Raw genomic sequence first — 26,341 nt, 5'->3', positions numbered from 1 at the left:
GGGCTATCTCCGCAAGGAAACTTCAGATCTGCAGAACTCATGGTTTTTTGGTGTTCAGTGAGCCGGGGGAACATGAATACGTGTTTGTTTTTCGAATTTGAGCTCTTTCTGCAATGGGCACTTTTCTCACTCTAAGCAGTTTTTCCTAACAAATGCAAGATATAGCATGGGCTATCTCTGCAAGAAAACTTCAGATCTGCAAAAGTCATGGTTTTTTGGTCTTCGGGGAGACAGGGGAACATGAATATGTGTTTGTTTTTTGAATTTGAGCTCTTTGTGAAATGGGCACTTTTCATACTATAAGCAGTTTTTCCTAACAAATGCAAGATATAGCATGGGCTATCTCTGCAAGGAAACTTCAGATCTGCAAAAGTCATGGTTTTTTGATCTTCGGAGAGGCAGGGGAACAGGAATATGTGTTTGTTTTTCGAATTTGAGCTCTTTCTGCAATGGGCACTTTTCATACTATAAGCAGTTTTTCCTAACAAATGCAAGATATAGCATGGGCTATCTCCGCAAGGAAACTTCAGATCTGCAAAAGTCATGGTTTTTTGGTGTTCAGTGAGCCAGGGGAACATGAATACGTGTTTTTTTTTCGAATTTGAGCTCTTTCTGCAATGGGCACTTTTCATGCTCTAAGCAGTTTTTCCTTACAAATGCAAGATATAGCATGGGCTATCTCCGCAAGGAAACTTCACATCTGCAAAAGTCATGGTTTTTTGATCTTCGGGGAGGCAGGGGAACAGGAATATGTGTTTGTTTTTCGAATTTGAGCTCTTTCTGCAATGGGCACTTTTCATACTATAAGCAGTTTTTCCTAACAAATGCAAGATATAACATGGGCTATCTCCGCAAGGAAACTTCAGATCTGCAAAAGTCATGGTTTTTTGGTGTTCAGTGAGCCGGGGGAACATGAATACGTGTTTGTTTTTCGAATTTGAGCTCTTTCTGCAATGGGCACTTTTCATGCTCTAAGCAGTTTTTCCTAACAAATGCAAGATATAGCATGGGCTATCTCCGCAAGGAAACTTCACATCTGCAAAAGTCATGGTTTTTTGGTCTTCGGGGAGGCAGGGGAACAGGAATATGTGTTTGTTTTTCGAATTTGAGCTTTTTCTGCAATGGGCACTTTTCATACTATAAGCAGTTTTTCCAAACAAATGAAAGATATAGCATGGGCTATCTCCGCAAGGAAACTTCAGATCTGCAAAAGTCATGGTTTTTTGGTCTTCGGGGAGGCAGGGGAACAGGAATATGTGTTTGTTTTGCGAATTTTAGCTCTATCTGCAATGGGCACTTTTCATGCTATAAGCAGTTTTTCCTAACAAATGCAAGATATAACATGGGCTATCTCCGCAAGGAAACTTCAGATCTGCAAAAGTCATGGTTTTTTGGTGTTCAGTGAGCCGGGGGAACATGAATACGTGTTTGTTTTTCGAATTTGAGCTCTTTCTGCAATGGGCACTTTTCATGCTCTAAGCAGTTTTTCCTTACAAATGCAAGATATAGCATGGGCTATCTCCGCAAGGAAAGTTCACATCTGCAAAAGTCATGGTTTTTTGGTCTTCGGGGAGGCAGGGGAACAGGAATATGTGTTTGTTTTTTGAATTTGAGCTCTTTCTGCAATGGGCACTTTTCATGCTCTAAGCAGTTTTTCCTAACAAATGCAAGATATAGCATGAGCTATCTCCGCAAGGAAAGTTCACATCTGCAAAAGTCATGGTTTTTTGGTCTTCAGGGAGGCAGGGGAACAGGAATATGTGTTTGTTTTTCGAATTTGAGCTTTTTCTGCAATGGGCACTTTTCATACTATAAGCAGTTTTTCCTAACAAATGCGAGATATAGCATGGGCTATCTCCGCAAGGAAACTTCAGATCTGCAAAAGTCATGGTTTTTTGGTGTTCGGGGAGGCAGGGGAACAGGAATATGTGTTTGTTTTGTGAATTTTAGCTCTATCTGCAATGGGCACTTTTCATGCTATAAGCAGTTTTTCCTAACAAATGCAAGATATAGCATGGGCTATCTCCGCAAGGAAACTTCAGATCTGCAAAAGTCATGGTTTTTTGGTCTTCGGGGAGGCAGGGGAACAGGAATATGTGTTTGTTTTTCTGAATTTCAGCTCTTTGTGCAATGGGCACTTTTCATACTATAAGCAGTTTTTCCTAACAAATGCAAGATATAGCATGGGCTATCTCCGCAAGGAAACTTCAGATCTGCAAAAGTCATGGTTTTTTGGTCTTCGGGGAGTCAGGGGAACAGGAATATGTGTTTGTTTTGCGAATTTGAGCTCTATCTGCAATGGGCACTTTTCATGCTATGAGCAGTTTTTCCTAACAAATGCAAGATATATCATGGGCTATCTCCGCAAGGAAACTTCAGATCTGCAGAACTCATGGTTTTTTGGTGTTCAGTGAGCCGGGGGAACATGAATACGTGTTTGTTTTTCGAATTTGAGCTCTTTCTGCAATGGGCACTTTTCTCACTCTAAGCAGTTTTTCCTAACAAATGCAAGATATAGCATGGGCTATCTCTGCAAGGAAACTTCACATCTGCAAAAGTCATGGTTTTTTGGTCTTCGGGGAGACAGGGGAACATGAATATGTGTTTGTTTTTTGAATTTGAGCTCTTTGTGAAATGGGCACTTTTCATACTATAAGCAGTTTTTCCTAACAAATGCAAGATATAGCATGGGCTATCTCTGCAAGGAAACTTCAGATCTGCAAAAGTCATGGTTTTTTGATCTTCGGAGAGGCAGGGGAACAGGAATATGTGTTTGTTTTTCGAATTTGAGCTCTTTCTGCAATGGGCACTTTTCATACTATAAGCAGTTTTTCCTAACAAATGCAAGATATATCATGGGCTATCTCCGCAAGGAAACTTCAGATCTGCAAAAGTCATGGTTTTTTGGTGTTCAGTGAGCCGGGGGAACATGAATACGTGTTTTTTTTTTCGAATTTGAGCTCTTTCTGCAATGGGCACTTTTCATGCTCTAAGCAGTTTTCCTTACAAATGCAAGATATAGCATGGGCTATCTCCGCAAGGAAACTTCACATCTGCAAAAGTCATGGTTTTTTGATCTTCGGGGAGGCAGGGGAACAGGAATATGTGTTTGTTTTTCGAATTTGAGCTCTTTCTGCAATGGGCACTTTTCATACTATAAGCAGTTTTTCCTAACAAATGCAAGATATAACATGGGCTATCTCCGCAAGGAAACTTCAGATCTGCAAAAGTCATGGTTTTTTGGTGTTCAGTGAGCAGGGGGAACATGAATACGTGTTTGTTTTTCGAATTTGAGCTCTTTCTGCAATGGGCACTTTTCATGCTCTAAGCAGTTTTTCCTAACAAATGCAAGATATAGCATGGGCTATCTCCGCAAGGAAACTTCACATCTGCAAAAGTCATGGTTTTTTTGGTCTTCGGGGAGGCAGGGGAACAGGAATATGTGTTTGTTTTTCGAATTTGAGCTTTTTCTGCAATGGGCACTTTTCATACTATAAGCAGTTTTTCCTAACAAATGAAAGATATAGCATGGGCTATCTCCGCAAGGAAACTTCAGATCTGCAAAAGTCATGGTTTTTTGGTCTTCGGGGAGGCAGGGGAACAGGAATATGTGTTTGTTTTGCGAATTTTAGCTCTATCTGCAATGGGCACTTTTCATGCTATAAGCAGTTTTTCCTAACAAATGCAAGATATAACATGGGCTATCTCCGCAAGGAAACTTCAGATCTGCAAAAGTCATGGTTTTTTGGTGTTCAGTGAGCCGGGGGAACATGAATACGTGTTTGTTTTTCGAATTTGAGCTCTTTCTGCAATGGGCACTTTTCATGCTCTAAGCAGTTTTTCCTAACAAATGCAAGATATAGCATGGGCTATCTCCGCAAGGAAAGTTCACATCTGCAAAAGTCATGGTTTTTTGGTCTTCGGGGAGGCAGGGGAACAGGAATATGTGTTTGTTTTTCGAATTTGAGCTTTTTCTGCAATTGGCACTTTTCATACTATAAGCAGTTTTTCCTAACAAATGCAAGATATAGCATGGGCTATCTCCGCAAGGAAACTTCAGATCTGCAAAAGTCATGGTTTTTTGGTCTTCGGGGAGGCAGGGGAACAGGAATATGTGTTTGTTTTGTGAATTTGAGCTCTATCTGCAATGGGCACTTTTCATGCTATAAGCAGTTTTTCCTAACAAATGCAAGATATAGCATGGGCTATCTCCGCAAGGAAACTTCAGATCTGCAAAAGTCATGGTTTTTTGGTCTTCGGAGAGGCAGGGGAACAGGAATATATGTTTGTTTTGCGAATTTGAGCTCTATCTTCAATGGGCACTTTTCATGCTATAAGCAGTTTTTCCTAACAAATGCAAGATATATCATGGGCTATCTCCGAACTGCAAAACTCATGGTTTTTTGGTGTTCAGTGAGCCGGGGGAACATGAATACGTGTTTGTTTTTCGAATTTGAGCTCTTTCTGCAATGGGCACTTTTCATGCTCTAAGCAGTTTTTCCTTACAAATGCAAGATATAGCATGGGCTATCTCCGCAAGGAAAGTTCACATCTGCAAAAGTCATGGTTTTTTGGTCTTCGGGGAGGCAGGGGAACAGGAATATGTGTTTGTTTTTCGAATTTGAGCTTTTTCTGCAATGGGCACTTTTCATACTATAAGCAGTTTTTCCTAACAAATGCAAGATATAGCATGGGCTATCTCCGCAAGGAAACTTCAGATCTGCAAAAGTCATGGTTTTTTGGTCTTCGGGGAGGCAGGGGAACAGGAATATGTGTTTGTTTTGTGAATTTTAGCTCTATCTGCAATGGGCACTTTTCATGCTATAAGCAGTTTTTCCTAACAAATGCAAGATATAACATGGGCTATCTCCGCAAGGAAACTTCAGATCTGCAAAAGTCATGGTTTTTTGGTGTTCAGTGAGCCGGGGGAACATGAATACGTGTTTGTTTTTCGAATTTGAGCTCTTTCTGCAATGGGCACTTTTCATGCTCTAAGCAGTTTTTCCTAACAAATGCAAGATATAGCATGGGCTATCTCCGCAAGGAAACTTCACATCTGCAAAAGTCATGGTTTTTTGGTCTTCGGGGAGGCAGGGGAACAGGAATATGTGTTTGTTTTTCGAATTTGAGCTTTTTCTGCAATGGGCACTTTTCATACTATAAGCAGTTTTTCCTAACAAATGCAAGATATAGCATGGGCTATCTCCGCAAGGAAACTTCAGATCTGCAAAAGTCATGGTTTTTTGGTCTTCGGGGAGGCAGGGGAACAGGAATATGTGTTTGTTTTGCGAATTTTAGCTCTATCTGCAATGGGCACTTTTCATGCTATAAGCAGTTTTTCCTAACAAATGCAAGATACAACATGGGCTATCTCCGCAAGGAAACTTCAGATCTGCAAAAGTCATAATTTTTTGGTGTTCAGTGAGCCGGGGGAACATGAATACGTGTTTGTTTTTCGAATTTGAGCTCTTTCTGCAATGGGCACTTTTCATGCTCTAAGCAGTTTTTCCTATCAAATGCAAGATATAGCATGGGCTATCTCCGCAAGGAAAGTTCACATCTGCAAAAGTCATGGTTTTTTGGTCTTCGGGGAGGCAGGGGAACAGGAATATGTGTTTGTTTTTCGAATTTGAGCTTTTTCTGCAATGGGCACTTTTCATACTATAAGCAGTTTTTCCTAACAAATGCAAGATATAGCATGGGCTATCTCCGCAAGGAAACTTCAGATCTGCAAAAGTCATGGTTTTTTGGTCTTCGGGGAGGCAGGGGAACAGGAATATGTGTTTGTTTTTCTGAATTTCAGCTCTTTGTGCAATGGGCACTTTCATACTATAAGCAGTTTTTCCTAACAAATGCAAGATATAGCATGGGCTATCTCCGCAAGGAAACTTCAGATATGCAAAAGTCATGGTTTTTTGGTCTTCGGGGAGTCAGGGGAACAGGAATATGTGTTTGTTTTGCGAATTTGAGCTCTATCTGCAATGGGCACTTTTCATGCTATGAGCAGTTTTTCCTAACAAATGCAAGATATATCATGGGCTATCTCCGCAAGGAAACTTCAGATCTGCAGAACTCATGGTTTTTTGGTGTTCAGTGAGCCGGGGGAACATGAATACGTGTTTGTTTTTCGAATTTGAGCTCTTTCTGCAATGGGCACTTTTCATGCTCTAAGCAGTTTTTCCTAACAAATGCAAGATATAGCATGGGCTATCTCCGCAAGGAAACTTCACATCTGCAAAAGTCATGGTTTTTTGGTCTTCGGGGAGGCAGGGGAACAGGAATATGTGTTTGTTTTTCGAATTTGAGCTTTTTCTGCAATGGGCACTTTTCATACTATAAGCAGTTTTTCCTAACAAATGCAAGATATAGCATGGGCTATCTCCGCAAGGAAACTTCAGATCTGCAAAAGTCATGGTTTTTTGGTCTTCGGGGAGGCAGGGGAACAGGAATATGTGTTTGTTTTGCGAATTTTAGCTCTATCTGCAATGGGCACTTTTCATGCTATAAGCAGTTTTTCCTAACAAATGCAAGATACAACATGGGCTATCTCCGCAAGGAAACTTCAGATCTGCAAAAGTCATAATTTTTTGGTGTTCAGTGAGCCGGGGGAACATGAATACGTGTTTGTTTTTCGAATTTGAGCTCTTTCTGCAATGGGCACTTTTCATGCTCTAAGCAGTTTTTCCTATCAAATGCAAGATATAGCATGGGCTATCTCCGCAAGGAAAGTTCACATCTGCAAAAGTCATGGTTTTTTGGTCTTCGGGGAGGCAGGGGAACAGGAATATGTGTTTGTTTTTCGAATTTGAGCTTTTTCTGCAATGGGCACTTTTCATACTATAAGCAGTTTTTCCTAACAAATGCAAGATATAGCATGGGCTATCTCCGCAAGGAAACTTCAGATCTGCAAAAGTCATGGTTTTTTGGTCTTCGGGGAGGCAGGGGAACAGGAATATGTGTTTGTTTTGCGAATTTTAGCTCTATCTGCAATGGGCACTTTTCATGCTATAAGCAGTTTTTCCTAACAAATGCAAGATATAGCATGGGCTATCTCCGCAAGGAAACTTCAGATCTGCAAAAGTCATGGTTTTTTGGTCTTCGGGGAGGCAGGGGAACAGGAATATGTGTTTGTTTTTCTGAATTTCAGCTCTTTGTGCAATGGGCACTTTCATACTATAAGCAGTTTTTCCTAACAAATGCAAGATATAGCATGGGCTATCTCCGCAAGGAAACTTCAGATATGCAAAAGTCATGGTTTTTTGGTCTTCGGGGAGTCAGGGGAACAGGAATATGTGTTTGTTTTGCGAATTTGAGCTCTATCTGCAATGGGCACTTTTCATGCTATGAGCAGTTTTTCCTAACAAATGCAAGATATATCATGGGCTATCTCCGCAAGGAAACTTCAGATCTGCAGAACTCATGGTTTTTTGGTGTTCAGTGAGCCGGGGGAACATGAATACGTGTTTGTTTTTCGAATTTGAGCTCTTTCTGCAATGGGCACTTTTCATGCTCTAAGCAGTTTTTCCTAACAAATGCAAGATATAGCATGGGCTATCTCTGCAAGGAAACTTCACATCTGCAAAAGTCATGGTTTTTTGGTCTTCGGGGAGGCAGGGGAACAGGAATATGTGTTTGTTTTTCGAATTTGAGCTTTTTCTGCAATGGGCACTTTTCATACTATAAGCAGTTTTTCCTAACAAATGCAAGATATAGCATGGGCTATCTCCGCAAGGAAACTTCAGATCTGCAAAAGTCATGGTTTTTTGATCTTCGGGGAGGCAGGGGAACAGGAATATGTGTTTGTTTTTCGAATTTGAGCTCTTTCTGCAATGGGCACTTTTCATGCTCTAAGCAGTTTTTCCTAACAAATGCAAGATATAGCATGGGCTATCTCCGCAAGGAAACTTCACATCTGCAAAAGTCATGGTTTTTTGGTGTTCAGTGAGCCGGGGGAACATGAATACGTGTTTGTTTTTCGAATTTGAGCTCTTTCTGCAATGGGCACTTTTCATGCTCTAAGCAGTTTTTCCTAACAAATGCAAGATATAGCATGGGCTATCTCCGCAAGGAAACTTCACATCTGCAAAAGTCATGGTTTTTTGGTCTTCGGGGAGGCAGGGGAACAGGAATATGTGTTTGTTTTTCGAATTTGAGCTTTTTCTGCAATGGGCACTTTTCATACTATAAGCAGTTTTTCCTAACAAATGCAAGATATAGCATGGGCTATCTCCGCAAGGAAACTTCAGATCTGCAAAAGTCATGGTTTTTTGATCTTCGGAGAGGCAGGGGAACAGGAATATGTGTTTGTTTTTCGAATTTGAGCTCTTTCTGCAATGGGCACTTTTCATACTATAAGCAGTTTTTCCTAACAAATGCAAGATATATCATGGGCTATCTCCGCAAGGAAACTTCAGATCTGCAAAAGTCATTGTTTTTTGGTGTTCAGTGAGCCGGGGGAACATGAATACGTGTTTTTTTTTCGAATTTGAGCTCTTTCTGCAATGGGCACTTTTCATGCTCTAAGCAGTTTTCCTTACAAATGCAAGATATAGCATGGGCTATCTCCGCAAGGAAACTTCACATCTGCAAAAGTCATGGTTTTTTGATCTTCGGGGAGGCAGGGGAACAGGAATATGTGTTTGTTTTTCGAATTTGAGCTCTTTCTGCAATGGGCACTTTTCATACTATAAGCAGTTTTTCCTAACAAATGCAAGATATAACATGGGCTATCTCCGCAAGGAAACTTCAGATCTGCAAAAGTCATGGTTTTTTGGTGTTCAGTGAGCCGGGGGAACATGAATACGTGTTTGTTTTTCGAATTTGAGCTCTTTCTGCAATGGGCACTTTTCATGCTCTAAGCAGTTTTTCCTAACAAATGCAAGATATAGCATGGGCTATCTCCGCAAGGAAACTTCACATCTGCAAAAGTCATGGTTTTTTTGGTCTTCGGGGAGGCAGGGGAACAGGAATATGTGTTTGTTTTTCGAATTTGAGCTTTTTCTGCAATGGGCACTTTTCATACTATAAGCAGTTTTTCCTAACAAATGAAAGATATAGCATGGGCTATCTCCGCAAGGAAACTTCAGATCTGCAAAAGTCATGGTTTTTTGGTCTTCGGGGAGGCAGGGGAACAGGAATATGTGTTTGTTTTGCGAATTTTAGCTCTATCTGCAATGGGCACTTTTCATGCTATAAGCAGTTTTTCCTAACAAATGCAAGATATAACATGGGCTATCTCCGCAAGGAAACTTCAGATCTGCAAAAGTCATGGTTTTTTGGTGTTCAGTGAGCCGGGGGAACATGAATACATGTTTGTTTTTCGAATTTGAGCTCTTTCTGCAATGGGCACTTTTCATGCTCTAAGCAGTTTTTCCTAACAAATGCAAGATATAGCATGGGCTATCTCCGCAAGGAAAGTTCACATCTGCAAAAGTCATGGTTTTTTGGTCTTCGGGGAGGCAGGGGAACAGGAATATGTGTTTGTTTTTCGAATTTGAGCTTTTTCTGCAATTGGCACTTTTCATACTATAAGCAGTTTTTCCTAACAAATGCAAGATATAGCATGGGCTATCTCCGCAAGGAAACTTCAGATCTGCAAAAGTCATGGTTTTTTGGTCTTCGGGGAGGCAGGGGAACAGGAATATGTGTTTGTTTTGCGAATTTGAGCTCTATCTGCAATGGGCACTTTTCATGCTATAAGCAGTTTTTCCTAACAAATGCAAGATATAGCATGGGCTATCTCCGCAAGGAAACTTCAGATCTGCAAAAGTCATGGTTTTTTGGTCTTCGGAGAGGCAGGGGAACAGGAATATATGTTTGTTTTGCGAATTTGAGCTCTATCTTCAATGGGCACTTTTCATGCTATAAGCAGTTTTTCCTAACAAATGCAAGATATATCATGGGCTATCTCCGCACTGCAAAACTCATGGTTTTTTGGTGTTCAGTGAGCCGGGGGAACATGAATACGTGTTTGTTTTTCGAATTTGAGCTCTTTCTGCAATGGGCACTTTTCATGCTCTAAGCAGTTTTTCCTTACAAATGCAAGATATAGCATGGGCTATCTCCGCAAGGAAAGTTCACATCTGCAAAAGTCATGGTTTTTTGGTCTTCGGGGAGGCAGGGGAACAGGAATATGTGTTTGTTTTTCGAATTTGAGCTTTTTCTGCAATGGGCACTTTTCATACTATAAGCAGTTTTTCCTAACAAATGCAAGATATAGCATGGGCTATCTCCGCAAGGAAACTTCAGATCTGCAAAAGTCATGGTTTTTTGGTCTTCGGGGAGGCAGGGGAACAGGAATATGTGTTTGTTTTGCGAATTTTAGCTCTATCTGCAATGGGCACTTTTCATGCTATAAGCAGTTTTTCCTAACAAATGCAAGATATAACATGGGCTATCTCCGCAAGGAAACTTCAGATCTGCAAAAGTCATGGTTTTTTGGTGTTCAGTGAGCCGGGGGAACATGAATACGTGTTTGTTTTTCGAATTTGAGCTCTTTCTGCAATGGGCACTTTTCATGCTCTAAGCAGTTTTTCCTAACAAATGCAAGATATAGCATGGGCTATCTCCGCAAGGAAACTTCACATCTGCAAAAGTCATGGTTTTTTGGTCTTCGGGGAGGCAGGGGAACAGGAATATGTGTTTGTTTTTCGAATTTGAGCTTTTTCTGCAATGGGCACTTTTCATACTATAAGCAGTTTTTCCTAACAAATGCAAGATATAGCATGGGCTATCTCCGCAAGGAAACTTCAGATCTGCAAAAGTCATGGTTTTTTGGTCTTCGGGGAGGCAGGGGAACAGGAATATGTGTTTGTTTTGCGAATTTTAGCTCTATCTGCAATGGGCACTTTTCATGCTATAAGCAGTTTTTCCTAACAAATGCAAGATACAACATGGGCTATCTCCGCAAGGAAACTTCAGATCTGCAAAAGTCATAATTTTTTGGTGTTCAGTGAGCCGGGGGAACATGAATACGTGTTTGTTTTTCGAATTTGAGCTCTTTCTGCAATGGGCACTTTTCATGGTCTAAGCAGTTTTTCCTATCAAATGCAAGATATAGCATGGGCTATCTCCGCAAGGAAAGTTCACATCTGCAAAAGTCATGGTTTTTTGGTCTTCGGGGAGGCAGGGGAACAGGAATATGTGTTTGTTTTTCGAATTTGAGCTTTTTCTGCAATGGGCACTTTTCATACTATAAGCAGTTTTTCCTAACAAATGCAAGATATAGCATGGGCTATCTCCGCAAGGAAACTTCAGATCTGCAAAAGTCATGGTTTTTTGGTCTTCGGGGAGGCAGGGGAACAGGAATATGTGTTTGTTTTGCGAATTTTAGCTCTATCTGCAATGGGCACTTTTCATGCTATAAGCAGTTTTTCCTAACAAATGCAAGATATAGCATGGGCTATCTCCGCAAGGAAACTTCAGATCTGCAAAAGTCATGGTTTTTTGGTCTTCGGGGAGGCAGGGGAACAGGAATATGTGTTTGTTTTTCTGAATTTCAGCTCTTTGTGCAATGGGCACTTTCATACTATAAGCAGTTTTTCCTAACAAATGCAAGATATAGCATGGGCTATCTCCGCAAGGAAACTTCAGATATGCAAAAGTCATGGTTTTTTGGTCTTCGGGGAGTCAGGGGAACAGGAATATGTGTTTGTTTTGCGAATTTGAGCTCTATCTGCAATGGGCACTTTTCATGCTATGAGCAGTTTTTCCTAACAAATGCAAGATATATCATGGGCTATCTCCGCAAGGAAACTTCAGATCTGCAGAACTCATGGTTTTTTGGTGTTCAGTGAGCCGGGGGAACATGAATACGTGTTTGTTATTCGAATTTGAGCTCTTTCTGCAATGGGCACTTTTCATGCTCTAAGCAGTTTTTCCTAACAAATGCAAGATATAGCATGGGCTATCTCCGCAAGGAAACTTCAGATCTGCAAAAGTCATGGTTTTTTGATCTTCGGGGAGGCAGGAGAACAGGAATATGTGTTTGTTTTTCGAATTTGAGCTCTTTCTGCAATGGGCACTTTTCATACTATAAGCAGTTTTTCCTAACAAATGCAAGATATAACATGGGCTATCACCGCAAGGAAACTTCAGATCTGCAAAAGTCATGGTTTTTTGGTGTTCAGTGAGCCGGGGGAACATGAATACGTGTTTGTTTTTCGAATTTGAGCTCTTTCTGCAATGGGCACTTTTCATGCTCTAAGCAGTTTTTCCTAACAAATGCAAGATATAGCATGGGCTATCTCCGCAAGGAAACTTCACATCTGCAAAAGTCATGGTTTTTTGGTCTTCGGGGAGGCAGGGGAACAGGAATATGTGTTTGTTTTTCGAATTTGAGCTTTTTCTGCAATGGGCACTTTTCATACTATAAGCAGTTTTTCCTAACAAATGCAAGATATAGCATGGGCTATCTCCGCAAGGAAACTTCAGATCTGCAAAAGTCATGGTTTTTTGATCTTCGGGGAGGCAGGGGAACAGGAATATGTGTTTGTTTTTCGAATTTGAGCTCTTTCTGCAATGGGCACTTTTCATGCTCTAAGCAGTTTTTCCTAACAAATGCAAGATATAGCATGGGCTATCTCCGCAAGGAAACTTCACATCTGCAAAAGTCATGGTTTTTTGGTGTTCAGTGAGCCGGGGGAACATGAATACGTGTTTGTTTTTCGAATTTGAGCTCTTTCTGCAATGGGCACTTTTCATGCTCTAAGCAGTTTTTCCTAACAAATGCAAGATATAGCATGGGCTATCTCCGCAAGGAAACTTCAGATCTGCAAAAGTCATGGTTTTTTGGTCTTCGGGGAGGCAGGGGAACAGGAATATGTGTTTGTTTTGCGAATTTGAGCTCTATCTGCAATGGGCACTTTTCATGCTATAAGCAGTTTTTCCTAACAAATGCAAGATATAGCATGGGCTATCTCCGCAAGGAAACTTCAGATCTGCAAAAGTCATGGTTTTTTGGTCTTCGGAGAGGCAGGGGAACAGGAATATATGTTTGTTTTGCGAATTTGAGCTCTATCTTCAATGGGCACTTTTCATGCTATAAGCAGTTTTTCCTAACAAATGCAAGATATATCATGGGCTATCTCCGCACTGCAAAACTCATGGTTTTTTGGTGTTCAGTGAGCCGGGGGAACATGAATACGTGTTTGTTTTTCGAATTTGAGCTCTTTCTGCAATGGGCACTTTTCATGCTCTAAGCAGTTTTTCCTTACAAATGCAAGATATAGCATGGGCTATCTCCGCAAGGAAAGTTCACATCTGCAAAAGTCATGGTTTTTTGGTCTTCGGGGAGGCAGGGGAACAGGAATATGTGTTTGTTTTTCGAATTTGAGCTTTTTCTGCAATGGGCACTTTTCATACTATAAGCAGTTTTTCCTAACAAATGCAAGATATAGCATGGGCTATCTCCGCAAGGAAACTTCAGATCTGCAAAAGTCATGGTTTTTTGGTCTTCGGGGAGGCAGGGGAACAGGAATATGTGTTTGTTTTGCGAATTTTAGCTCTATCTGCAATGGGCACTTTTCATGCTATAAGCAGTTTTTCCTAACAAATGCAAGATATAACATGGGCTATCTCCGCAAGGAAACTTCAGATCTGCAAAAGTCATGGTTTTTTGGTGTTCAGTGAGCCGGGGGAACATGAATACGTGTTTGTTTTTCGAATTTGAGCTCTTTCTGCAATGGGCACTTTTCATGCTCTAAGCAGTTTTTCCTAACAAATGCAAGATATAGCATGGGCTATCTCCGCAAGGAAACTTCACATCTGCAAAAGTCATGGTTTTTTGGTCTTCGGGGAGGCAGGGGAACAGGAATATGTGTTTGTTTTTCGAATTTGAGCTTTTTCTGCAATGGGCACTTTTCATACTATAAGCAGTTTTTCCTAACAAATGCAAGATATAGCATGGGCTATCTCCGCAAGGAAACTTCAGATCTGCAAAAGTCATGGTTTTTTGGTCTTCGGGGAGGCAGGGGAACAGGAATATGTGTTTGTTTTGCGAATTTTAGCTCTATCTGCAATGGGCACTTTTCATGCTATAAGCAGTTTTTCCTAACAAATGCAAGATACAACATGGGCTATCTCCGCAAGGAAACTTCAGATCTGCAAAAGTCATAATTTTTTGGTGTTCAGTGAGCCGGGGGAACATGAATACGTGTTTGTTTTTCGAATTTGAGCTCTTTCTGCAATGGGCACTTTTCATGGTCTAAGCAGTTTTTCCTATCAAATGCAAGATATAGCATGGGCTATCTCCGCAAGGAAAGTTCACATCTGCAAAAGTCATGGTTTTTTGGTCTTCGGGGAGGCAGGGGAACAGGAATATGTGTTTGTTTTTCGAATTTGAGCTTTTTCTGCAATGGGCACTTTTCATACTATAAGCAGTTTTTCCTAACAAATGCAAGATATAGCATGGGCTATCTCCGCAAGGAAACTTCAGATCTGCAAAAGTCATGGTTTTTTGGTCTTCGGGGAGGCAGGGGAACAGGAATATGTGTTTGTTTTGCGAATTTTAGCTCTATCTGCAATGGGCACTTTTCATGCTATAAGCAGTTTTTCCTAACAAATGCAAGATATAGCATGGGCTATCTCCGCAAGGAAACTTCAGATCTGCAAAAGTCATGGTTTTTTGGTCTTCGGGGAGGCAGGGGAACAGGAATATGTGTTTGTTTTTCTGAATTTCAGCTCTTTGTGCAATGGGCACTTTCATACTATAAGCAGTTTTTCCTAACAAATGCAAGATATAGCATGGGCTATCTCCGCAAGGAAACTTCAGATATGCAAAAGTCATGGTTTTTTGGTCTTCGGGGAGTCAGGGGAACAGGAATATGTGTTTGTTTTGCGAATTTGAGCTCTATCTGCAATGGGCACTTTTCATGCTATGAGCAGTTTTTCCTAACAAATGCAAGATATATCATGGGCTATCTCCGCAAGGAAACTTCAGATCTGCAGAACTCATGGTTTTTTGGTGTTCAGTGAGCCGGGGGAACATGAATACGTGTTTGTTATTCGAATTTGAGCTCTTTCTGCAATGGGCACTTTTCATGCTCTAAGCAGTTTTTCCTAACAAATGCAAGATATAGCATGGGCTATCTCCGCAAGGAAACTTCAGATCTGCAAAAGTCATGGTTTTTTGATCTTCGGGGAGGCAGGAGAACAGGAATATGTGTTTGTTTTTCGAATTTGAGCTCTTTCTGCAATGGGCACTTTTCATACTATAAGCAGTTTTTCCTAACAAATGCAAGATATAACATGGGCTATCACCGCAAGGAAACTTCAGATCTGCAAAAGTCATGGTTTTTTGGTGTTCAGTGAGCCGGGGGAACATGAATACGTGTTTGTTTTTCGAATTTGAGCTCTTTCTGCAATGGGCACTTTTCATGCTCTAAGCAGTTTTTCCTAACAAATGCAAGATATAGCATGGGCTATCTCCGCAAGGAAACTTCACATCTGCAAAAGTCATGGTTTTTTGGTCTTCGGGGAGGCAGGGGAACAGGAATATGTGTTTGTTTTTCGAATTTGAGCTTTTTCTGCAATGGGCACTTTTCATACTATAAGCAGTTTTTCCTAACAAATGCAAGATATAGCATGGGCTATCTCCGCAAGGAAACTTCAGATCTGCAAAAGTCATGGTTTTTTGATCTTCGGGGAGGCAGGGGAACAGGAATATGTGTTTGTTTTTCGAATTTGAGCTCTTTCTGCAATGGGCACTTTTCATGCTCTAAGCAGTTTTTCCTAACAAATGCAAGATATAGCATGGGCTATCTCCGCAAGGAAACTTCACATCTGCAAAAGTCATGGTTTTTTGGTGTTCAGTGAGCCGGGGGAACATGAATACGTGTTTGTTTTTCGAATTTGAGCTCTTTCTGCAATGGGCACTTTTCATGCTCTAAGCAGTTTTTCCTAACAAATGCAAGATATAGCATGGGCTATCTCCGCAAGGAAACTTCACATCTGCAAAAGTCATGGTTTTTTGGTCTTCGGGGAGGCAGGGGAACAGGAATATATGTTTGTTTTTCGAATTTGAGCTTTTTCTGCAATGGGCACTTTTCATACTATAAGCAGTTTTTCCTAACAAATGCAAGATATAGCATGGGCTATCTCCGCAAGGAAACTTCAGATCTGCAAAAGTCATGGTTTTTTGGTCTTCGGGGAGGCAGGGGAACAGGAATATGTGTTTGTTTTGCGAATTTTAGCTCTATCTGCAATGGGCACTTTTCATGCTATAAGCAGTTTTTCCTAACAAATGCAAGATATAACATGGGCTATCTCCGCAAGGAAACTTCAGATCTGCAAAAGTCATGGTTTTTTGGTGTTCAGTGAGCCGGGGGAACATGAATACGTGTTTGTTTTACGAATTTCAGCTCTTTCTGCAATGGGCACTTTTCATGCTCTAAGCAGTTTTTCCTAACAAATGCAAGATATAGCATGGGCTATCTCCGCAAGGAAACTTCACATCTGCAAAAGTCATGGTTTTTTGGTCTTCGGGGAGGCAGGGGAACAGGAATATGTGTTTGTTTTTCGAATTTGAGCTTTTTCTGCAATGGGCACTTTTCATACTATAAGCAGTTTTTCCTAACAAATGCAAGATATAGCATGGGCTATCTCCGCAAGGAAACTTCAGATCTGCAAAAGTCATGGTTTTTTGGTCTTCGGGGAGGCAGGGGAACAGGAATATGTGTTTGTTTTTCGAATTTGAGCTTTTTCTGCAATGGGCACTTTTCATACTATAAGCAGTTTTTCCTAACAAATGCAAGATATAGCATGGGCTATCTCCGCAAGGAAACTTCAGATCTGCAAAAGTCATGGTTTTTTGATCTTCGGGGAGGCAGGGGAACAGGAATATGTGTTTGTTTTGCGAATTTGAGCTCTTTCTGCAATGGGCACTTTTCATGCTCTAAGCAGTTTTTCCTAACAAATGCAAGATATAGCATGGGCTATCTCCGCAAGGAAACTTCACATCTGCAAAAGTCATGGTTTTTTGGTGTTCAGTGAGCCGGGGGAACATGAATACGTGTTTGTTTTTCGAATTTGAGCTCTTTCTGCAATGGGCACTTTTCATGCTCTAAGCAGTTTTTCCTAACAAATGCAAGATATAGCATGGGCTATCTCCGCAAGGAAACTTCACATCTGCAAAAGTCATGGTTTTTTGGTCTTCGGGGAGGCAGGGGAACAGGAATATGTGTTTGTTTTTCGAATTTGAGCTTTTTCTGCAATGGGCACTTTTCATACTATAAGCAGTTTTTCCTAACAAATGCAAGATATAGCATGGGCTATCTCCGCAAGGAAACTTCAGATCTGCAAAAGTCATGGTTTTTTGGTCTTCGGGGAGGCAGGGGAACAGGAATATGTGTTTGTTTTGCGAATTTTAGCTCTATCTGCAATGGGCACTTTTCATGCTATAAGCAGTTTTTCCTAACAAATGCAAGATATAACATGGGCTATCTCCGCAAGGAAACTTCAGATCTGCAAAAGTCATGGTTTTTTGGTGTTCAGTGAGCCGGGGGAACATGAATACGTGTTTGTTTTATGAATTTCAGCTCTTTCTGCAATGGGCACTTTTCATGCTCTAAGCAGTTTTTCCTAACAAATGCAAGATATAGCATGGGCTATCTCCGCAAGGAAAGTTCACATCTGCAAAAGTCATGGTTTTTTGGTCTTCGGGGAGGCAGGGGAACAGGAATATGTGTTTGTTTTTCGAATTTGAGCTTTTTCTGCAATGGGCACTTTTCATACTATAAGCAGTTTTTCCTAACAAATGCAAGATATAGCATGGGCTATCTCCGCAAGGAAACTTCAGATCTGCAAAAGTCATGGTTTTTTGGTCTTCGGGGAGGCAGGGGAACAGGAATATGTGTTTGTTTTGCGAATTTGAGCTCTATCTGCAATGGGCACTTTTCATGCTATAAGCAGTTTTTCCTAACAAATGCAAGATATAGCATGGGCTATCTCCGCAAGGAAACTTCAGATCTGCAAAAGTCATGGTTTTTTGGTCTTCGGAGAGGCAGGGGAACAGGAATATATGTTTGTTTTGCGAATTTGAGCTCTATCTTCAATGGGCACTTTTCATGCTATAAGCAGTTTTTCCTAACAAATGCAAGATATATCATGGGCTATCTCCGCAAGGAAACTTCAGATCTGCAAAACTCATGGTTTTTTGGTGTTCAGTGAGCCGGGGGAACATGAATACGTGTTTGTTTTTCGAATTTGAGCTCTATCTGCAATGGGCACTTTTCATGCTCTAAGCAGTTTTTCCTTACAAATGCAAGATATAGCATGGGCTATCTCCGCAAGGAAACTTCAGATCTGCAAAAGTCATGGTTTTTTGGTGTTCAGTGAGCCGGGGGAACATGAATACGTGTTTGTTTTTCGAATTTGAGCTCTTTCTGCAATGGGCACTTTTCATGCTCTAAGCAGTTTTTCCTAACAAATGCAAGATATAGCATGGGCTATCTCCGCAAGGAAAGTTCACATCTGCAAAAGTCATGGTTTTTTGGTCTTCGGGGAGGCAGGGGAACAGGAATATGTGTTTGTTTTTCGAATTTGAGCTTTTTCTGCAATGGGCACTTTTCATACTATAAGCAGTTTTTCCTAACAAATGCAAGATATAGCATGGGCTATCTCCGCAAGGAAACTTCAGATCTGCAAAAGTCATGGTTTTTTGGTCTTCGGGGAGGCAGGGGAACAGGAATATGTGTTTGTTTTGCGAATTTGAGCTCTATCTGCAATGGGCACTTTTCATGCTATAAGCAGTTTTTCCTAACAAATGCAAGATATAGCATGGGCTATCTCCGCAAGGAAACTTCAGATCTGCAAAAGTCATGGTTTTTTGGTCTTCGGAGAGGCAGGGGAACAGGAATATATGTTTGTTTTGCGAATTTGAGCTCTATCTTCAATGGGCACTTTTCATGCTATAAGCAGTTTTTCCTAACAAATGCAAGATATATCATGGGCTATCTCCGCAAGGAAACTTCAGATCTGCAAAACTCATGGTTTTTTGGTGTTCAGTGAGCCGGGGGAACATGAATACGTGTTTGTTTTTCGAATTTGAGCTCTTTCTGCAATGGGCACTTTTCATGCTCTAAGCAGTTTTTCCTTACAAATGCAAGATATAGCATGGGCTATCTCCGCAAGGAAAGTTCACATCTGCAAAAGTCATGGTTTTTTGGTCTTCGGGGAGGCAGGGGAACAGGAATATGTGTTTGTTTTTCGAATTTGAGCTTTTTCTGCAATGGGCACTTTTCATACTATAAGCAGTTTTTCCTAACAAATGCAAGATATAGCATGGGCTATCTCCGCAAGGAAACTTCAGATCTGCAAAAGTCATGGTTTTTTGGTCTTCGGGGAGGCAGGGGAACAGGAATATGTGTTTGTTTTGCGAATTTTAGCTCTATCTGCAATGGGCACTTTTCATGCTATAAGCAGTTTTTCCTAACAAATGCAAGATATAACATGGGCTATCTCCGCAAGGAAACTTCAGATCTGCAAAAGTCATGGTTTTTTGGTGTTCAGTGAGCCGGGGGAACATGAATACGTGTTTGTTTTACGAATTTCAGCTCTTTCTGCAATGGGCACTTTTCATGCTCTAAGCAGTTTTTCCTAACAAATGCAAGATATAGCATGGGCTATCTCCGCAAGGAAACTTCACATCTGCAAAAGTCATGGTTTTTTGGTCTTCGGGGAGGCAGGGGAACAGGAATATGTGTTTGTTTTTCGAATTTGAGCTTTTTCTGCAATGGGCACTTTTCATACTATAAGCAGTTTTTCCTAACAAATGCAAGATATAGCATGGGCTATCTCCGCAAGGAAACTTCAGATCTGCAAAAGTCATGGTTTTTTGGTCTTCGGGGAGGCAGGGGAACAGGAATATGTGTTTGTTTTTCGAATTTGAGCTTTTTCTGCAATGGGCACTTTTCATACTATAAGCAGTTTTTCCTAACAAATGCAAGATATAGCATGGGCTATCTCCGCAAGGAAACTTCAGATCTGCAAAAGTCATGGTTTTTTGATCTTCGGGGAGGCAGGGGAACAGGAATATGTGTTTGTTTTTCGAATTTGAGCTCTTTCTGCAATGGGCACTTTTCATGCTCTAAGCAGTTTTTCCTAACAAATGCAAGATATAGCATGGGCTATCTCCGCAAGGAAACTTCACATCTGCAAAAGTCATGGTTTTTTGGTGTTCAGTGAGCCGGGGGAACATGAATACGTGTTTGTTTTTCGAATTTGAGCTCTTTCTGCAATGGGCACTTTTCATGCTATAAGCAGTTTTTCCTAACAAATGCAAGATATAGCATGGGCTATCTCCGCAAGGAAACTTCACATCTGCAAAAGTCATGGTTTTTTGGTCTTCGGGGAGGCAGGGGAACAGGAATATGTGTTTGTTTTTCGAATTTGAGCTTTTTCTGCAATGGGCACTTTTCATACTATAAGCAGTTTTTCCTAACAAATGCAAGATATAGCATGGGCTATCTCCGCAAGGAAACTTCAGATCTGCAAAAGTCATGGTTTTTTGGTCTTCGGGGAGGCAGGGGAACAGGAATATGTGTTTGTTTTGCGAATTTTAGCTCTATCTGCAATGGGCACTTTTCATGCTATAAGCAGTTTTTCCTAACAAATGCAAGATATAACATGGGCTATCTCCGCAAGGAAACTTCAGATCTGCAAAAGTCATGGTTTTTTGGTGTTCAGTGAGCCGGGGGAACATGAATACGTGTTTGTTTTATGAATTTCAGCTCTTTCTGCAATGGGCACTTTTCATGCTCTAAGCAGTTTTTCCTAACAAATGCAAGATATAGCATGGGCTATCTCCGCAAGGAAAGTTCACATCTGCAAAAGTCATGGTTTTTTGGTCTTCGGGGAGGCAGGGGAACAGGAATATGTGTTTGTTTTTCGAATTTGAGCTTTTTCTGCAATGGGCACTTTTCATACTATAAGCAGTTTTTCCTAACAAATGCAAGATATAGCATGGGCTATCTCCGCAAGGAAACTTCAGATCTGCAAAAGTCATGGTTTTTTGGTCTTCGGGGAGGCAGGGGAACAGGAATATGTGTTTGTTTTGCGAATTTGAGCTCTATCTGCAATGGGCACTTTTCATGCTATAAGCAGTTTTTCCTAACAAATGCAAGATATAGCATGGGCTATCTCCGCAAGGAAACTTCAGATCTGCAAAAGTCATGGTTTTTTGGTCTTCGGAGAGGCAGGGGAACAGGAATATATGTTTGTTTTGCGAATTTGAGCTCTATCTTCAATGGGCACTTTTCATGCTATAAGCAGTTTTTCCTAACAAATGCAAGATATATCATGGGCTATCTCCGCAAGGAAACTTCAGATCTGCAAAACTCATGGTTTTTTGGTGTTCAGTGAGCCGGGGGAACATGAATACGTGTTTGTTTTTCGAATTTGAGCTCTTTCTGCAATGGGCACTTTTCATGCTCTAAGCAGTTTTTCCTTACAAATGCAAGATATAGCATGGGCTATCTCCGCAAGGAAAGTTCACATCTGCAAAAGTCATGGTTTTTTGGTCTTCGGGGAGGCAGGGGAACAGGAATATGTGTTTGTTTTTCGAATTTGAGCTTTTTCTGCAATGGGCACTTTTCATACTATAAGCAGTTTTTCCTAACAAATGCAAGATATAGCATGGGCTATCTCCGCAAGGAAACTTCAGATCTGCAAAAGTCATGGTTTTTTGGTCTTCGGGGAGGCAGGGGAACAGGAATATGTGTTTGTTTTGCGAATTTTAGCTCTATCTGCAATGGGCACTTTTCATGCTATAAGCAGTTTTTCCTAACAAATGCAAGATATAACATGGGCTATCTCCGCAAGGAAACTTCAGATCTGCAAAAGTCATGGTTTTTTGGTGTTCAGTGAGCCGGGGGAACATGAATACGTGTTTGTTTTTCGAATTTGAGCTCTTTCTGCAATGGGCACTTTTCATGCTCTAAGCAGTTTTTCCTAACAAATGCAAGATATAGCATGGGCTATCTCCGCAAGGAAACTTCACATCTGCAAAAGTCATGGTTTTTTGGTCTTCGGGGAGGCAGGGGAACAGGAATATGTGTTTGTTTTTCGAATTTGAGCTTTTTCTGCAATGGGCACTTTTCATACTATAAGCAGTTTTTCCTAACAAATGCAAGATATAGCATGGGCTATCTCCGCAAGGAAACTTCAGATCTGCAAAAGTCATGGTTTTTTGGTCTTCGGGGAGGCAGGGGAACAGGAATATGTGTTTGTTTTGCGAATTTTAGCTCTATCTGCAATGGGCACTTTTCATGCTATAAGCAGTTTTTCCTAACAAATGCAAGATATAGCATGGGCTATCTCCGCAAGGAAACTACAGATCTGCAAAAGTCATGGTTTTTTGGTCTTCGGGGAGGCAGGGGAACAGGAATATGTGTTTGTTTTTCTGAATTTCAGCTCTTTGTGCAATGGGCACTTTTCATACTATAAGCAGTTTTTCCTAACAAATGCAAGATATAGCATGGGCTATCTCCGCAAGGAAACTTCAGATCTGCAAAAGTCATGGTTTTTTGGTCTTCGGGGAGGCAGGGGAACAGGAATATGTGTTTGTTTTTCAAATTTGAGCTTTTTCTGCAATGGGCACTTTTCATACTATAAGCAGTTTTTCCTAACAAATGCAAGATATAGCATGGGCTATCTCCGCTAGGAAACTTCAGATCTGCAAAAGTCATGGTTTTTTGGTCTTCGGGGAGGCAGGGGAACAGGAATATGTGTTTGTTTTGCGAATTTTAGCTCTATCTGCAATGGGCACTTTTCATGCTATAAGCAGTTTTTCCTAACAAATGCAAGATATAACATGGGCTATCTCCGCAAGGAAACTTCAGATCTGCAAAGGTCATGATTTTTTGGTGTTCAGTGAGCCGGGGGAACATGAATACGTGTTTGTTTTTCGAATTTGAGCTCTTTCTGCAATGGGCACTTTTCATGCTCTAAGCAGTTTTTCCTAACAAATGCAAGATATATCATGGGCTATCTCCGCAAGGAAAGTTCACATCTGCAAAAGTCATGGTTTTTTGGTCTTCGGGGAGGCAGGGGAACAGGAATATGTGTTTGTTTTTCGAATTTGAGCTTTTTCTGCAATGGGCACTTTTCATACTATAAGCAGTTTTTCCTAACAAATGCAAGATATAGCATGGGCTATCTCCGCAAGGAAACTTCAGATCTGCAAAAGTCATGGTTTTTTGGTCTTCGGGGAGGCAGGGGAACAGGAATATGTGTTTGTTTTGCGAATTTTAGCTCTATCTGCAATGGGCACTTTTCATGCTATAAGCAGTTTTTCCTAACAAATGCAAGATATAGCATGGGCTATCTCCGCAAGGAAACTACAGATCTGCAAAAGTCATGGTTTTTTGGTCTTCGGGGAGGCAGGGGAACAGGAATATGTGTTTGTTTTTCTGAATTTCAGCTTTGTGCAATGGGCACTTTTCATACTATAAGCAGTTTTTCCTAACAAATGCAAGATATAGCATGGGCTATCTCCGCAAGGAAACTTCAGATCTGCAAAAGTCATGGTTTTTTGGTCTTCGGGGAGTCAGGGGAACAGGAATATGTGTTTGTTTTGCGAATTTGAGCTCTATCTGCAATGGGCACTTTTCATGCTATGAGCAGTTTTTCCTAACAAATGCAAGATATATCATGGGCTATCTCCGCAAGGAAACTTCAGATCTGCAGAACTCATGGTTTTTTGGTGTTCAGTGAGCCGGGGGAACATGAATACGTGTTTGTTTTTCGAATTTGAGCTCTTTCTGCAATGGGCACTTTTCTCACTCTAAGCAGTTTTTCCTAACAAATGCAAGATATAGCATGGGCTATCTCTGCAAGGAAACTTCAGATCTGCAAAAGTCATGGTTTTTTGGTCTTCGGGGAGACAGGGGAACATGAATATGTGTTTGTTTTTTGAATTTGAGCTCTTTGTGAAATGGGCACTTTTCATACTATAAGCAGTTTTTCCTAACAAATGCAAGATATAACATGGGCTATCTCCGCAAGGAAACTTCAGATCTGCAAAAGTCATGGTTTTTTGGTGTTCAGTGAGCCGGGGGAACATGAATACGTGTTTGTTTTTCGAATTTGAGCTCTTTCTGCAATGGGCACTTTTCATGCTCTAAGCAGTTTTTCCTAACAAATGCAAGATATAGCATGGGCTATCTCTGCAAGGAAACTTCAGATCTGCAAAAGTCATGGTTTTTTGATCTTCGGGGAGGCAGGGGAACAGGAATATGTGTTTCTTTTTCGAATTTGAGCTCTTTCTGCAATGGGCACTTTTCATACTATAAGCAGTTTTTCCTAACAAATGCAAGATATAACATGGGCTATCTCCGCAAGGAAACTTCAGATCTGCAAAAGTCATGGTTTTTTGGTGTTCAGTGAGCCGGGGGAACATGAATACGTGTTTTTTTTCGAATTTGAGCTCTTTCTGCAATGGGCACTTTTAATGCTCTAAGCAGTTTTTCCTAACAAATGCATAATATAGCATGGGCTATCTCCGCAAGGAAACTTCACATCTGCAAAAGTCATGGTTTTTTGGTCTTCGGGGAGGCAGGGGAACAGGAATATGTGTTTGTTTTTCGAATTTGAGCTTTTTCTGCAATGGGCACTTTTCATACTATAAGCAGTTTTTCCTAACAAATGCAAGATATAGCATGGGCTATCTCCGCAAGGAAACTTCAGATCTGCAAAAGTCATGGTTTTTTGGTCTTCGGGGAGACAGGGGAACATGAATATGTGTTTGTTTTGCGAATTTGAGCTCTAAATGCAATGGGCACTTTTCATGCTATAAGCAGTTTTTCCTAACAAATGCAAGATATAGCATGGGCTATCTCCGCAAGGAAACTTCAGATCTGCAAAAGTCATGGTTTTTTGGTCTTCGGGGAGGCAGGGGAACAGGAATATGTGTTTGTTTTTCAAATTTGAGCTTTTTCTGCAATGGGCACTTTTCATACTATAAGCAGTTTTTCCTAACAAATGCAAGATATAGCATGGGCTATCTCCGCAAGGAAACTTCAGATCTGCAAAAGTCATGGTTTTTTGGTCTTCGGGGAGGCAGGGGAACAGGAATATGTGTTTGTTTTGCGAATTTTAGCTCTATCTGCAATGGGCACTTTTCATGCTCTAAGCAGTTTTTCCTAACAAATGCAAGATATATCATGGGCTATCTCCGCAAGGAAAGTTCACATCTGCAAAAGTCATGGTTTTTTGGTCTTCGGGGAGGCAGGGGAACAGGAATATGTGTTTGTTTTTCGAATTTGAGCTTTTTCTGCAATGGGCACTTTTCATACTATAAGCAGTTTTTCCTAACAAATGCAAGATATAGCATGGGCTATCTCCGCAAGGAAACTTCAGATCTGCAAAAGTCATGGTTTTTTGGTCTTCGGGGAGGCAGGGGAACAGGAATATGTGTTTGTTTTGCGAATTTTAGCTCTATCTGCAATGGGCACTTTTCATGCTATAAGCAGTTTTTCCTAACAAATGCAAGATATAGCATGGGCTATCTCCGCAAGGAAACTACAGATCTGCAAAAGTCATGGTTTTTTGGTCTTCGGGGAGGCAGGGGAACAGGAATATGTGTTTGTTTTTCTGAATTTCAGCTTTGTGCAATGGGCACTTTTCATACTATAAGCAGTTTTTCCTAACAAATGCAAGATATAGCATGGGCTATCTCCGCAAGGAAACTTCAGATCTGCAAAAGTCATGGTTTTTTGGTCTTCGGGGAGTCAGGGGAACAGGAATATGTGTTTGTTTTGCGAATTTGAGCTCTATCTGCAATGGGCACTTTTCATGCTATGAGCAGTTTTTCCTAACAAATGCAAGATATATCATGGGCTATCTCCGCAAGGAAACTTCAGATCTGCAGAACTCATGGTTTTTTGGTGTTCAGTGAGCCGGGGGAACATGAATACGTGTTTGTTTTTCGAATTTGAGCTCTTTCTGCAATGGGCACTTTTCTCACTCTAAGCAGTTTTTCCTAACAAATGCAAGATATAGCATGGGCTATCTCTGCAAGGAAACTTCAGATCTGCAAAAGTCATGGTTTTTTGGTCTTCGGGGAGACAGGGGAACATGAATATGTGTTTGTTTTTTGAATTTGAGCTCTTTGTGAAATGGGCACTTTTCATACTATAAGCAGTTTTTCCTAACAAATGCAAGATATAACATGGGCTATCTCCGCAAGGAAACTTCAGATCTGCAAAAGTCATGGTTTTTTGGTGTTCAGTGAGCCGGGGGAACATGAATACGTGTTTGTTTTTCGAATTTGAGCTCTTTCTGCAATGGGCACTTTTCATGCTCTAAGCAGTTTTTCCTAACAAATGCAAGATATAGCATGGGCTAT

This window comes from Vipera berus (assembly GCF_964194415.1).
Source record: "Vipera berus genome assembly, chromosome: 14".
Lineage (NCBI taxonomy): Eukaryota > Metazoa > Chordata > Lepidosauria > Squamata > Viperidae > Vipera > Vipera berus.
This window is presented reverse-complemented; position numbering follows the sequence as displayed.